The sequence below is a fragment of the Trichosurus vulpecula genome, chromosome 5 (assembly GCF_011100635.1).
Source record: "Trichosurus vulpecula isolate mTriVul1 chromosome 5, mTriVul1.pri, whole genome shotgun sequence".
In the NCBI taxonomy this organism is placed as follows: Eukaryota; Metazoa; Chordata; class Mammalia; order Diprotodontia; family Phalangeridae; genus Trichosurus; species Trichosurus vulpecula.
The window spans coordinates 218700813-218716363 of NC_050577.1; the positions used below are offsets into that span (position 1 = coordinate 218700813).

At 39.0% G+C, this 15551-nt stretch overlaps 1 protein-coding gene and 1 pseudogene across 4 annotated transcripts in view; one reads left to right on the top strand and one right to left on the bottom strand.

Annotated features, from left to right (window-relative positions):
- NTN4 (netrin 4) overlaps positions 1–15551 on the top strand; it is a 247983-nt gene that overhangs the window by 118289 nt on the left and 114143 nt on the right. The gene's annotated exons all lie outside the window — the stretch shown is intronic.
- Positions 6177–6966, bottom strand: LOC118850087 (annotated as a pseudogene).

Sequence of the window (15551 nt, forward strand, 5' to 3'; positions counted from 1 at the left end):
GTAAATTCATTCTTTATCCAGTTTGTTAGTTGCCCCTCCCAGTTTCATGCAGTCTGTGAATTTAGTATGCCTACCATCTATACCTTTGTCCATGTTGTCAATGTAAGTATTTAATAGGCCAAGGATGAAAATGGAATCCTATTGCACTCTGCTAGAGACCTTATTTTACATTGATATTGATTATACCACTGTTGGGGTCTAGTCATTCAGCCATTTCTGAATCCGTCTAACTACACTATCATCCAGCCCAAAGAGTACCATGAGAGATTCTGTCAGTCGCTTTGCTAAAATCCAGATATACCATGTCTATGGCATTTATTTGACCCAGTGATAAGAGGAAAAAGAAATGAGGTTAGACTTGTTCTTGGTGAACCTATGTTGGCTCCTAGTAATCATCACTTCCATTTCACATACCATAGGATTAGCCTGGACCTAGACTGGGATATGCTCATGCTTCATTCTGTTCTGCTTTGCTCAGACTAAGTGCATCATCCTCAAGATGCTTAAAATGTGCCCTTCTGGATGGTGGAACTCATCTGCTGGTTGGTCTCCATGACTCAAGGCTCTCCCCACTCCAAATAAATCATTCTCCACTCAGCTGTCAGATTGATCTTCCTAAAGCACTAGTCTGACCATGTCACAATCCTTTTCCATAAAGTACAGTGGCTCCTTATTATGTCCAGGATCAAATATTCAGTCCTCCATTTGGTTTTCTAAGACCTTCCCAATGTGGCCCCTTCTGCCTTTCTAACCTTCTTACACCTTACTCTCCTTCATGATCCATTGACACTGGTTTCTTTGCTGTGCCTTGCATTTGATAGTCCATCTCTCGACTCTGTTTTCACTGGCTCTTCTGCATGCCTGGAACTTTCTGTCTTCTGACTTCCCTGGCTTCCTTTAAATTCCAGATAAAATCTAATGGTAATGCCTTCCCTCTTCAATTTAACCTGTATAGATCTGGGTGCGTAATTGTTTGCATGTTCTCTCCCCTATTAGACTGTGAGCTCCTTGAGAGCAGGGACTATTTTTTACTTTTCTTTGCATCCCCAGTGCTTAATTAATATCTGCCACATAGTTGGTGCTTAATAAAAACTTTTTGACTTGGCTTGCAGAAATATAAACTACAGTATTGGCTACTAGTTTATATATATACCATGACAAGAAGTCAAAAGTCAAGTGACTTCAAGGTTACGAAACCATGTGCCTAAAAGAATGGTGGTACTATTAACAGATTCAATTCAGTTCAATAAAATAAATTCAGTAATTTATTAAGCCCCCACTTTGTACAAAGAACTGAGGATACAAAGATGAGAATGATACACAATATTTGCCCTCAAAAAGCTTACTTTGTACTGCGTGATAGAACACATACACAGGTAAATAAATAAATTAGTTTGAGGAGAGGGAGGACATTAACAATTGGGTTGACCAGGGAAGGTTGCACAGTGGAGGTTGAATCTAAGCAAAACCTTCAAGGAAGATAAGGATTCTGACAGAGTCAACAAGCATTTGTTAAATACCTACTATGTGAGCCACTGTACTGTACTGAGTGGTGGGCATGCAGAGAAAGGCAAAATCAGTCCATGCTTTCAGTGAGCTCTCAGTCTGATGGGAAAGACAACATGTGAATAGACCATATGGTCAATGTACCAACAAGATCTATACAGGATAAATGGAGATCATATCAGAAAGAAGGCATTAAGGTTAAGGAACTACGAAAGGCCTCCTGCAGAAGAGGGGATTTTAACTGAGACTTGAAGGAAGCCAGAGGAGCCAAGAGGCAGAGGTGAGGAGGGAGATTGATCAAGGCCTGGAGGCAGCCAGTGAAAAGGCCTGAGGTTAGATGGGAGAATATCCTGGGTGAAGCATAGCAAGGTGGCCGGTGTCACTGGATCACAGAGCGCAGGGAAGGAACAAAGGGAAAGAAGACTGGAAAGTCAGAAAGGTCACAGGTTCTTAAGGGCTTTATGGGTAAGGACATAATATATTTTACACATGGATAAGGGGACATATTTGAAAGGCTCTCAAGACATCTAGCTAAAGATATTCAACAGGTAATTGTAAATAATGGGGCTGACACTTTGGGGAGAGGTTGGGAGTTATCTGCAGGGAGCTAATAATTGAACCATGACATAGATGAGATCCTCAGTGAAAAATGTGAAAAAGAGAAGAGGACTAAGGACCAAACTTTGGGGAATCATCAAGGTTTAAGAAGTGGATGTATCATAATGAACCAACAATGCATGTATTTTATTAAATATTTTAATATTTTAGTTTTCAACATTCATTTCCACAAGATTTTGAGTTACAAGTTTTCTCCCCATTTCTACCCTCCCCCCATTCCAAGATGACATGTATTCTGATTGCCTCGTTCCCCAGTCAGCCCTCCCCTCTTTCACCCCATTTCCCCCCTCATCCCCTTTCCCCTTACTTTCTTGAAGGGCAGGATAGATTTCTATGCCCCATTCCCTGTATATCTTGTTTCCCAGCTGCATGTAAAAAAATTTTTTTTAATTTTTTTAAGCATCTGCTTTTAAAATTTGAATTCCAAATTCTGTCCCCTCTTCCCTTCCCACCCACCCTCTGTAGGAAGGCAAGCAATTCAACATAGATCACACATGTAACATTATGCAAAACACTTCCACAATGCTCATGTTGTGAAAGGCTAACTATATTTCCTTACATCCTATCCTGTCCCTCTTTATTCAGTTTTCTCCCTTGACCCTGTCCCTTTTCAAATGTGTTTGCTTTTGCTTACCTCCTCCCCCTATCTGCCCTCCCTTCTATCATCCCCCCTTTTTTATCCCCTTCCCCTTACTTTCCTGTGGAGTAAGATACCCAATAAAGTGTGTATGCTATTCCTTCCTCAAATTGAATCCGATGACAGTAAGATTCACTAATTCCTCCTCACCTGCCCCCTCTTCCCTTCCAACATAACTGCTTTTTCTTGCCACTTTTATGTGAGATAATTTACTCCATTCTTTCTCTCCCTTTCTCCCTCTCTCAATATATTCCTCTCTCACCCCTTAAATTTATTTCATTTTTTTAGATATCATCCCTTCATATTCAACTCATCCTATGCCCTCTGTCTATATTCCCTACAACTCCCCTAATACTGAGAAAGGTCTCATGAATTACACACATCTTCTTTCCATGTAGGAATGTAGACATAACCATTCAACTTTAGTAAGTCCCATATGAATTCTCTTTCTTATTTACCTTTTCATGCTTCTCTTGATTCTTGTATTTGAAAGTCAAATTTTCTATTTAGCTCAGGTCTTTTCATTGAGAAAGGTTGAAAGTCCTCTATTTTATTGAAAATCCATATTTTGCCTTGGAGCATTATACTCAGTCTTGCTGGGTAAGTGATTCTTGGTTTTAATCCTAGCTCCTTTGACCTCCAGAATATCGTATTCCAAGCCCTTCGAAGATCCCTTAATGTAGAAGCTGCTAGATGTTGTGTTATTCTGATTGTGTTTCCACAATACTCAAATAGTTTCTTTCTGGCTGCTTGCAGTATTTTCTCCTTGACCTGGAAACTCAGGCATTTGGAGACAATATTCCTAGGAGAGTTTTCTTTTGGGGATCTTTTTCAGGAGGCGATTGGTGGATTCTTTCAATTTCTATTTTACCCTCTGCTTCTAGAATATCAGGGAAGTTTTCCTTGATAATTTCTTAAAAGATGGTGTCTAGGCTTTTTTGATCATGGCTTTCAGGTAGTCCAATAATTTTTAAATTCTCTCTCCTGGATCTATTTTCCAGGTCAGTGGTTTTTCCAATGAGATATTTCACATTGTCTTCCATTTTTTCATTCCTTTGGTTCTGCTTTATAATATCTTGATTTCTCATAAAGTCACTAGCTTCCACTTGCTCCAATCTAATTTTTAAGGTGGTATTTTCTTCAGTGGTCTTTTGGACCTCCTTTTCCATTTGGCTAATTCTGCCTTTCAAGGCATTCTTCTCCTCATTGGCTTTTTGGAGCCCTTTTGCCATTTGGGTTAGTCTATTTTTTTAAGGTGTTATTTTCTTCAGTATTTTTTGGGCCTCCTTTAGCAAGTCGTTGACTTGTTTTTCATGGTTTTCTTGCATTACTCTCATTTCTCTTCCCAATTTTTCCTCTACTTCTCTTACTTGCTTTTCCAGATCCTTTTTGAGCTCTTCCATGGCCTGAGCCCAATTCATATCCTTCTTGGAGGCTTTTGATGTAGGCTCTTTGACTTTCTTGACTTCTTCTGGCTGTATAATTTGATCTTCTTTGTCACCAAAAAAGGAATCTAGAGTTTGAGTTTGAGTCTGAGTTCATTTTCGTTGCCTGTTCATGTTCCCAGGCAACTACTTGACCCTTGAGCTTTTTGTCAGGATATGACTGCTTGTAGAGTAGAGAGTACTTTGTCCCGAGTTTTAGGGTCCAAGCACTGCTGTTTTCAGAGCTACTTCTACTCTATCATCACCCCAGGCTCTGTCACAGCAGGGCTCCTCCTCCCTCAAGAACCACCAACCAGGACCGCAATTCAGATCCAAGCAGGGCACATCAAGAGAATCTTCCTTTGTGCCCACACAGCAGTCCTTGCATTCCCGTTCTGATCTGCTGCTAGATTCCTCCCACTGTGTGAGCCAGGCACTCGGGAAGCCACTGACACTGGCGCTCTGGAGGCAGCCTCAGGAGCTTCCTGCTGCTGCTTCCTCCACCCCCAGAGCTGGCGGCCTGACTGCTCTGAACTCAATCCCGCAGTTTCCCCCTAACCTGCTCTTTGGCATTTGTTGGTTGAGAAGTCTGGTAACTGCCACAGCTCACTGTTTCATAGGCCCAACGCCTGTTCCAGCTGGCTGACTCCAGTTCTGGTCTGTCCCTGCATGGCCCATGCTGGGCTGCCCTCTGCTGTCAGCACCATGCAATAGACCCTTCCTGGCAAACATCCAGGCTCTCCTGGGCTGGAGATCTGTTTCTCTCTGCTATTTTGTGGGTTCTGCAGCCCTAGAATTTGTTCAGAGCCATTTTTTACAGGTGTTTGGAGGGATTTGGGGGGGGAGCTTAAGGAAGTCCCTGCTTTCCTGCTGCCACCTTGGCTCTGCCCCACCATCATGAGCCAACAATAAACGGGAAAGGGAGCAGAAAGTTAAAAGGAAAGCCACCAGAGTGCTATGTCATAGAATCTCAGAGCAAAGAGAAAAGAAAGGAGTGCCATATGCCATAGAAAGGTCAAGAAAGATGAGGATGGAAGAAAGGCCATCAGATTTTGTTATAAAGAGGTCATCAGTGACTTTGGCAAGAGTTGTTTCAGGAGAGTAGTGGGGCCAGAAGTCAGATAGTAGGACTTGAGTAGGGAGTGGGTGATCAGAAAGTGATGAGGATTACTCTTCCTTAGGAACTTGGTAGTGAAGTTGGTAGAGGGCATAGAATGGTAACTTGAAGGATACCACTGTAGAGAGAAGCCCTTTTTTAAAAGGATATAGGAAAACCTGAGCATATTTTTAGGTTGAGGGGAAATAAACAGTAGAGAAGGAAAGACAGAAGCAGTATTAGGGAGAGGGAAGGACAGCATATGGGCACAGAAACAAAGCAATGGAATTATATTGAGGGTGCAGGTAGAGGTGTTAGCTCTAGCAAGGAATAGGCCATTTCTTCCTCTGAGACTAGAGGAAAGGGTGAAATGCTGAATGATACAGTCTCAACCAATACAACTAATAAAATAAAATATGGGGTAGATCTCCAAATAAAGCCTCAGAATCACAGCTATTTAGTGTTTGACTCAAAAAGTAAAAAGTTTAAACAATAACAATTTTTTTTGTTATATGAACCCTTCTAAATCCAACTGTTTACTTTTAAAGTATTTGTTACCATTGTTTTTTAAACAGTTTTTATATATGTGTATATATACATACACACATACATACATATATAGATATTCTGATTAACTTAGTTTGCATCATTTCATCCAAGTCTTTACTTATTTCCTCATGTTCTTTTTCTTTTTTTGTAGCTACAGGTTTTTTTTTTATTACCACTTCAAAATGGGAAAGAGTCTCATAAAAGAATAGAAAATAGTGTCTTACCTCTTTTCCAAGTTAACGTCAAATTAAAACAACCAATGAGTAGTCTTTGGTTTAGTTCTGTTGCTGTTCAACATAGTAACTATTGTGGTTTTCTTGATATATTGTAGAATCTTTAATAATTGTCAAAGATGTAGAACTTCAGTCAATTGAACAAGCAATGCAGCATTTATGCATCCATCATTTTTCAGATTGTTGGTAACCTGTACATATTTTCCCCAGATAACTTTGTTTTCTGTCACAAGGTCTAGCTCACTCACACTGGCTTCAGTGATAGTCCCTTTGATAATAACACCCACAGTTGTATGTAGTGGGGAGGAGGCATTCTTCTTCACACTAAGTATAGGTAGGCAAAAAGCAGCTTTAAATTCAGGATGAGTTACATGAGCCTTCTTAAAATGCAAACCCATTGACCTAATAAATCTTTCATAGTTTGGTGGTTTTCAAGTAAAGCCATCTCCAACAAAGCCAACTTTGGTAAACATTCTGTTCCAAGCCTTCTTTCTCTTTCCTGTACAAATAACCTTTAACACTTTTCTCCCTGGGCACGAACTTTGTCAGGGGCACTTCCCATTTACCAGTTTTTTCTTTTCATTTCTGTTTAATCATGTGGGAAGGACTTTGGCTTAGGATTGTCCCTCTCTGTCCAGCAGATATGCAGGCACTGCTCCTTGGGGAATTTTTTCATCATTCTTTCACTTGGTAGTTCTCTTTTCATGCATCTTGATAGTCTTTTTCATCTGAATCTTCTCAGCATGACACTGTTTATGGTATGGACTTTAAATCAATCATTTTCTTTGCTTTCTTTGAACATTCATTACCCTCTAGGCTTTCCTTCTTTCTCTTTTTCTCATGGTAATACGAGCAATAACCATACCGTTTTCAGTATAACTTTATGTGTTTATTTTGTGGCATGTTGATGGCTGGGGGCCCATTGAAGAGCTGCCGAAAATGCTTCCAAACTTCAGATCCCTCTGCCTTTGGCGACCAACTCCCTGCAAGCGGGAAAAAAAAGGCCTCATATTCTCTGTATTGTAATTTCTTCTGGCATAATGGAATGCCATTGTATTTATATGCCAAAAAATATCCACCTATTTCTCAATCATTGGATGTATTGTTTATGCAATAGTACCTATTTTTTCTACAGCCTTGCCAACAAAAGGTTTTTATTATTTTTAGATAATTCTGATAATTTTATGAATATCAGGTGGCATGTTGCTTAAGGTAGGATTTATTTGACTATTAGATCTTATGTACCTTTTCAAAAGCTCATTAATTTGCATTTTCTCCTTCAAAAATTATTTATATTCTTTGACCACTTTTCCTTTGTGTAGTAAATATTACTTTTATAACTATATTTCCTATAGATTCTATCATATTTTTATCAGATACATTTTACTGCAAATATTTTTTCAGATTGCTTACTTTTATATTGGAGACTTTTTCTGTCCTGCAAAATGATGCAATCAAACCATTAATCTTTATTTCTAATAATTTCTACAGAGGTGCTAACAGTAGATAGTCTTTTTATTTTTTTAATTAATTTATGTATTTTTAGTTTTCAACATTCACTTCCATGAGCTTTTGAGTTTTAAATTTTCTCTGCCTACCTCCCCTCCCCCTTCCTCAGATGGCATGCAATCTGATATAGGCTCTACATATACATTCTTATTAAACATATTTCCCATTAGTCATGTTGTAAAGAAGAATTAGAACACATGGGAAGAACCACAAGAAAGAAAAAACAAAAAAAGAGAGAGCAAATAGTATGCTTCGATCTGCATTCAGACTCCATAGTTTTTTCTCTGGATGTGGATAGCATTTTCCATCATGAGTCTTTTGGAGATGTCTTAGATCCTTTCATTGCTGAGAAGAGCTAAGTCTATCAAAGTTAGTCATCCCACAATGTGGCTGTTACCATACACAATGTGTTCTTGGTTATGGTCACTTCACTCAGCATCAGTTCATATGAGTCTTTCCAGGTTTTTTCTGAAGTCTACCTTCTCATCATTTCTTATAGCACAATAGTATTCCATTATATTTGTATACCACAACTTGTCCAGCCATTCCCCAATTGATGGGCTTCCCCTCAATTTCCAATTCTTGGCCACCACAAAAAAGAGCTGCTATAAATATTTTTGTACAGGTGGGTCCTTTTCCCATTTCTATGATCTCTTTGGGATACAGCCCTAGAAGTGGCTTTGCTGGGTCAAAGAGTAAGCATGTTTTTATAGCCCTTTGGGCATAGTTCCAAATTGTTCTCTACAATGGTTGGATCAGGTCACAACTCCACCAGTAATGCCTTAGTGCTCCAGTTTTCCCACATATTCTCCAGCATTTATTATTTTCCTGTTTTGTCACATTAGCCAATATGATAGGTGTGATGTGATACCTCAGATTTGCATTTCTCTAATCAATAGTGATTTAGAGCATTTTTTCATATGACTATAGATATATTTAATTTCTTCCTCTGAAAACTACCTGTTCATATCCTCTGACTATTTATCAATTGAGGAATGACTTGTATTCTTATAAATTTGACTCAGTTTTCTATATATTTTAGAAATGAGGCCTTTGTCAGAGACACTGATTGTAAAAATTCTTTCCCAGTTTTCTGCTTCCCTACTAATCTTGGTTGCATTGGCTTCATTTGTGCAAAAACTTTTCAATTTAATGTAGTCAAAATTAGCCATTTTGCATTTCATCATGTTCTCTATCTCTTGTTTGGTTATAAATTCTTCTGTTCTCCATAAATCTGACAGGTAAACTATTCCTTGCTCTCCTAATTTACTTAGAGTATCAGTCTTTATATCTAAATTGTGTATCCATTTTGACTTTATTTTTGTATACCGTGTAAGATGGTGGTCTGTGCCCAGTTTCTGCCATACTATTTTCCAGTTTTCCCAGCAGTTTTTCTCAAATAGTAAGTTCTTATCCAAGAAGCAGGGGTTTATCAAATAGGGGATTACTATAATCATTGACTACATGGACAATCTTTTTAATGGAGACCATCTGTAATGTTTCAGTATGTATGTGTGTGTAATTTACAGTGATGTATCTTTTTATTATTGTAGCTACGTTTTGGTTTATCACAAAGTTGAATGACCCTTTTCCTGTCTTCATAGGATTTTACTCAATATGAAAAAAAAATTGAAACATGCTAATGTATTATAATATATTATATACAGTCACAAATATATAATTAGAATCTAAATTGAAATAATGAGCTTATATTATAATAACATTTTTCCTAGAATTAAAAAAGTGATCATATCTTTTTATTTGTCTAAGTTCTCTGGGATAATATCACATTTTGAGCTATCCTTTAGGTTTTTTCACTTTTCCAGATCATTTTATAGATGAGTTATTTCCTGAGCAAGATTTTCCACTTTCACTGCATTGTCTATGATTTTGTCTTCATTTGTTTTCTTCTTTTGGTTCTGCCTACTTTTTTAAGATTCTCTATTCTAGATACTTCATTGCTCATTTTCCCCATTATTTCCTCTTGATTCTATGATCCAACTCTAGTTTCAGTTCTTCCTAGATTTTTAAACTATTCCTAGGTCTTCTTTTATTTCCTATAAGAATTTTCTTGCTTGGATTATTTAAATATATGGAGTACATAGGGAATTAAGTATAGATAATTTCAGAGTCTTGACAATGAGGGGAAAGAAAGAAATTAACCACTAGCTAGTTGTGGTAGGAGGGTCAAGGGAAGAGTTTTGTTTTTGTAAGACTGAGGAAAACTGAGAATGTTCTCATCACCAGATGGAAAGAAGCCAGAAGGGAGGGAGAAACTGAAGATACATGAGACAGAAGGGATGCTATCTAGAAGAAGGCCCTGTAAGAAGTAGTTGAGAGGCTGGGATGAAAGGCATAGGTTTTCAGGGCATAAAAACTTGGATTTGCATCTAGGTCTTCCTGCCAGCACAGCTGTAGGACATTAACAAAAGTACTAGCTTTTCTCAGAGATATCTGCACATGGTCTGCACACCCCAGTTTCATGAGCAAATGCCACATACTAACTTTCCTGTCCAGCTCCATATCCTGCTTCCCTTTCTGACCTGACTCTCAGATATTATTTTCTCATGTTGGTCTCCAGTAATAAATCCTCTCTTGACTTTCTTTCCCTTAATCTAGAGCTCCCTTGACTCAGTTGTCCCAGAAATCCATGGCTGTAGCCAAGTCACCAATCAGAAACATCTTGTTTGCTCCCACAGACAATGGTAATCTACAGTCTCACTCACTAAACAGTCCAAGATGAAGGGCCCAAGCAATAGTGAGTCACAGGTCTCCAGACATGACTAGAATATTTCCTAATTTAAACTACCAGCCACCAAACTCAGGTTGTCCCAGATAAGGACAGACACAAGCACTGTGCTCTGTATACAGTTGGAATGTGCTTCACAGTCCTTTGGTAACTTCATAAGCCCCTGAAAAAATTTTCTGGCCAGTCTCGAAAGCTATCCAGATTTGTGACTTACATCAAACTTTTTCCAAACTTCATTCTCACAACTTTGCTCCCAAACAAGCAAAGGCTGACCTATCTCTCGCCAATATAGACTATTGTAATACATAATGCTGTTTATGTTAGAAGAGAGTCTCATGCTAAATCAAAGCTGCTTTAGATAAAATTGGTCACTAAGTCAGGAGGAATAGTCCACTCAGTAGACCTTAAAAAGGGAATCACCTCTCTCCCTCCCTCTCCCCTTTTTTGTTCCCCTCTCTTCTTCTCTTTCTTTCCCCCTCTCCTTTCTCCTTCTTTCTCTTTACTTTTCATCCCCCCCCAGAAAACAATACATACATATGTAGTTAGGGTAGTTTGCTTGACCAGTTGATTTCCCCTCTCAGCTAAGGTGATATAATCACAGATACTAAGGGGTACATAACAGAGATGATTTGTCAAATGAACTGCAAAGACATGTCTATATCTGGTTAGCCCTTTATGAAGTGTGAAGTTTCCCTGATGAAATTGGAAGGATAACTTCCATTGTCTGGCAAAAGATTGGCTACAGATGATCTTTAAAAAGCCAAGCCTCCCAACCCTAAAAGCAGTTGAGGAAATATGAGGCAAGAAGCAGCTGTGTGGAGTTTGACTCCTGTCCCTCTACCAGAAGGCAATAGAATGAGGTAGAGTGTTCTCTCTCTTCCTCACCCCAGTGGCCATGGTAACATCTTGAAGCAGAGCCACTCATACAATTTGGGTGGTTTGCTGCACCCAAAGAGAAACATGCAGAAACACAGAAAGTTGGGCACTGCTCCACAAGGTAGGACTTGACCTGTATCTTGAAAGAAAGCCCAGGAAGCCAAGGGGTGGAGGTGAGGGGCAGAACATTCCAAGCACTGGGACAGCCAGTGAAAATTCCCAAAGTCTAGAGATGGGAGGGTTGTGTTTGAGAGACTTTGAGGCGTCCAGTGTCACTGGATCAGAAGACAAGGGTATGTGGAAGGTGTAAGAAGACTCAAAGGCAGGAAAGGGCCAGGTTGTGAAGAGTAGCTTCTGTTTGATCCTGGAGATCATAGAGAGCCTCTGGAGCACCATTCTTCAGCATGTGAGGAGGACAGAAATGGCAAATGGTTTGAGTAATCCAGGGTTGAAGTTTGGCTAGGCATGAGTTATGACAGGACAACAAGGCCAAAGATTCAAGAATACAAGACAGTGTCACATCAAATTGATTACTGGAGAATCCAGATTGGGAAGGGAAGAAAGTGAAGCCAAAATAAAGGTCATAGTCTGGGAGAGCACCAAGGGATAGAGGGACTAGAAGTCAGTGAGGAACAAAGAATAGATTTGGAAGGAAAGAGACATAAGAAGAGATGGAGTGATAGCTTATTATAATGGATGGAGTGAGGAGAGACAGCTTAGAGGAGAATGAGAACAGAACAATGTCACAAAAACCTAGAGAGAAGAGGAGGGTGATCAGTAATGGGGGACTGAGTCACCTTTCCTCTACCTTTAGATGGAGCATGATATAAGGAAGAAGCGCTGGATTTGTAATCAGTAGACCTGGCTCCAGTTCCTGACTCCCCTCCTCAATACTTATGTGTCCATGGGCACAAGGAAACCCTCTGAGCCTCCAGTGTTTTCATCTGAAAATAAAGGAGCTGAACCAGAATGAACTCCAGTTTTCCTTCTGATTCTAAAGCTATTTATTCTAAATCTTATTGCATACTGATGCTTTTTGGACAGATAGGTTATTTGGAAGACAGTTGTAGATCATAGACTGAAGTATTGTAAGAATCACTGAACTTCAGTATTAAATATGACTTGAAATATTTCCAGAATTTGACAGAATTCCTTTTTACTTGTAGCCATTTCTGTTATTCATGTAAGTGAGGTGAAGATAGTCATTATTATCGACTTCCTTCCTCATCTTTTACCAGAGCTACTAACAAGTAGCCAAAATGACTGAAAGGAATAGAATTTCTTTTCCCTGACCTGGTCCAGTCTAATGAAATGATAATGAACATCCAAGAAAGAATGAAAAAAAGATAAATAAATAACAACAAGGTAACTGAATAATCTACAAACTGAGAATCAACTCTTAAATAATTGATAAGATAAATTTGTAGAATCTTAGGAAGGATCTTAGAGATCACCCTCTTCAGTGTTTAATTATCCATGTATAAAAAGAAGGGAACAGTGATGCTTTTTTAATTGATTAGTTTATTAGAAACTGGGTTTCCTATCTTGCCCAGAATGGAAGTATAATAGCCATTCATGAGCCCAACCCTACTGTTGGTTGGCTTGGAAGTTTGACCAACTCCATTTCTAACCTAGGTGAGTTCACTTCTCTTTAGGCTACCTGGTGGCCCCTTGCTCTTGGGGGCTCACCATATTCATACTGAACTTAATATAAACACCTAATTGGCCAGATTGTGTTGAAAAACAATCATATTAAACATAACCATCAATTAATATTACAGTGTTCTCACTCTAATTATATATAGTAAGTATCCAATTCATTTGCAAGTCATGGCATCACCTTCCTGATGTCATGGTCCTCTTCAAGAACAAAGGACAAACAACTTGTGAGTAGTAGTAGCTGCCCCACTGGGGACCCAACTGGCCAGTTCCAATTGGGCAACACGACTCCCTCCCTCTCCCTTTCCTTCCTTCCTTCCTCCCTCCCTCCCTTCTTCTCTCCCTCCCTCCTCTCCTGTCCACATAGGCTATCATACATACCCTTACCTGCAGGTGCTCTGCCCAAAGGAATATAAGTTTTGTTCACTGAAACCTCAAAAGGTATCTTGGTATTTACCATTTAGGTTTCTTTCTTAAGGACCATGCCTTAAACCCAAATCATTCTCTTATTGATTGGCCAGCAATAGGTCCCAGCCCAAGCCTCACTTGGTCATTGTTTGAGCCCAGATGGCTCAGAATGAGTGTAAATAGCAGTTTTTTCTATTTTGGCCAGAAACCCTGAAGGTCTTTCCCTCACAAAATGGATGTTTTTTACTAGATAAAGAGGCCCTTCTCTGCCTCATTTCTTACTTAGCTTTAATCAGTGAACAGGTGTTGCCTCAGTCAAACTGAGACCTGTTAAAAACCCCAGCTTGAAAAAGCCACGGTCTTCCACTGCATCCAGGGCTATATCCAGTTGTCCTGACGTGTAACTCGCCACTGGACCCAGATGGCTCTGGAGGAGAAAGTGAGGCTGATGACTTTGCACAGCCCTCCCTCATTTACGTCCAATTCATTTGGATGTCAAGGCACCATCTCCCTGATGTCATGGTCCTCTTTAAGAACGAAGGACAAACAACAACAACATTCTGATTATAACATCTAACTGATACCTGTGTAAAATCACCAAGTAATTTCATCTGTACCAAAACTGACACAAATGCTGTACCTCATAATTGTACCAAAGTGCCTTGGAATTTTGGGTGGAGTATTACCTAAAACTGATCGATATCTGGCCACTGGACCCAGATAGCTCCAGAGGAGAAAGTGAGGCTGGTGACTCTGCACAGCCCTCCCTCACTCAAATCAAAAGTCAATTGCAAGTTATGTCATCATCTCCCTGATGTCAAGGTCCTCATCGAGAATGAAGGACAAACCACACACAACTTGCCTGATGTATACTCCGTTTTTTGCAACATATTCAGGATCATGTTTGATGATTATGACAAAATAACAGCTCAGTGTGAATAGAAGCACTGGGCCTAGATTCAGGAAGACCTGAATTCAAATCCAGCCTCAGACACTGAATAGCTCTGTGACCTTGGGCAAGTCATTTAACCTCTGTAAAATGGGGATAATAACAGCACTTACCTCCCAAAGTTGTGAGGATCAAATGAGATAAAATCTGTAAAGTTCTTAGCACAGTGCCTGGCATGTAATAGGCGCTATGTAAATGTGATGATAATGATGATAGAGAAGTCTGTTGCTCTAGACATTCCTGTGTAATACTGGCAGCAGTGGGGATCCTTTGGGGGCTTCCTGGGCCTTTTCAGCTACTATAGATCAAGCTGCTGCTAAATGCCATTTGTATCTGACTTTGGGGGAAAATGAATTTCAAGTTTCTGACACTTGACTTACAGCTAGATTTTTGGAACACAAACTATTTGGAATGGAGCAGCTTGTGTTAACAAAGCTATTGAAATAGCTCATGTTCATACCTGATGTCTTCTACAGAAGTTCTAATGACACATGCAATCAAGTTTGATCACATGGCAGTAGTCAAAATCTCAATAATGATGCTTTTATTAAAGCAGTGTCTCTGACATCTTTTTATGGAGATAGAAGACCTAGAGAGGCCACAGTAAGAAGAACAATACTATTAAGGAGGTGGGCTGTGATTCTTGTTTCCTAACTCCATATTCATGCCTAGATAGTCACTGTGTCTTTAAAATATTATTAATTAGATGTTGTGTTTTTAGAAGATAGTGTGAAGATCAATTAATTTAATAAAAGTAGGATTTTTTATCACTTGTAATCTATTTATCCTATATCAACATATTGGTATTTCTGATGTATAGAAGAGATGCTAAGTAATTCTAATAAAGAATTGGCGCTAGCATGGAGGAAACCCCACAGTGAACTGAAACTTATCAGGCATGCATTAGATTCCTGGCTCTTTCCCTGATCCATAATCTGAAGTAACACTTGCTCTGTTTCAGTGCTAAGGATGTTAATATTTCTACCTTTTTACATAATAGGAGTGTTGTAAGGATTAATGAGTTTTTAATAAAATTCTTTGGAAAGATGAGGTTTTGTTACAGTTATAACAAGTTGAAAAGATTTCTTATCATTTTGAATGTGTTAAGGAGAATTTATACATGTTTTCTAAGAATTTTATTTTTAAAAACAAAGAAAAAATTTTTGGCCAGAAGTCCAGTACTAAAGAATATCTACTAGAGTATACTAGAGAATATCTTAGAATTTGAAAGGGCTTTAGAGATCATCTAACCTTGAACAGGAATCCCATTAACAACATCCTGAACAAGTGGTCACTAACCATTCATTCATTTATGTATTCCGTAAATATTTATTAAGT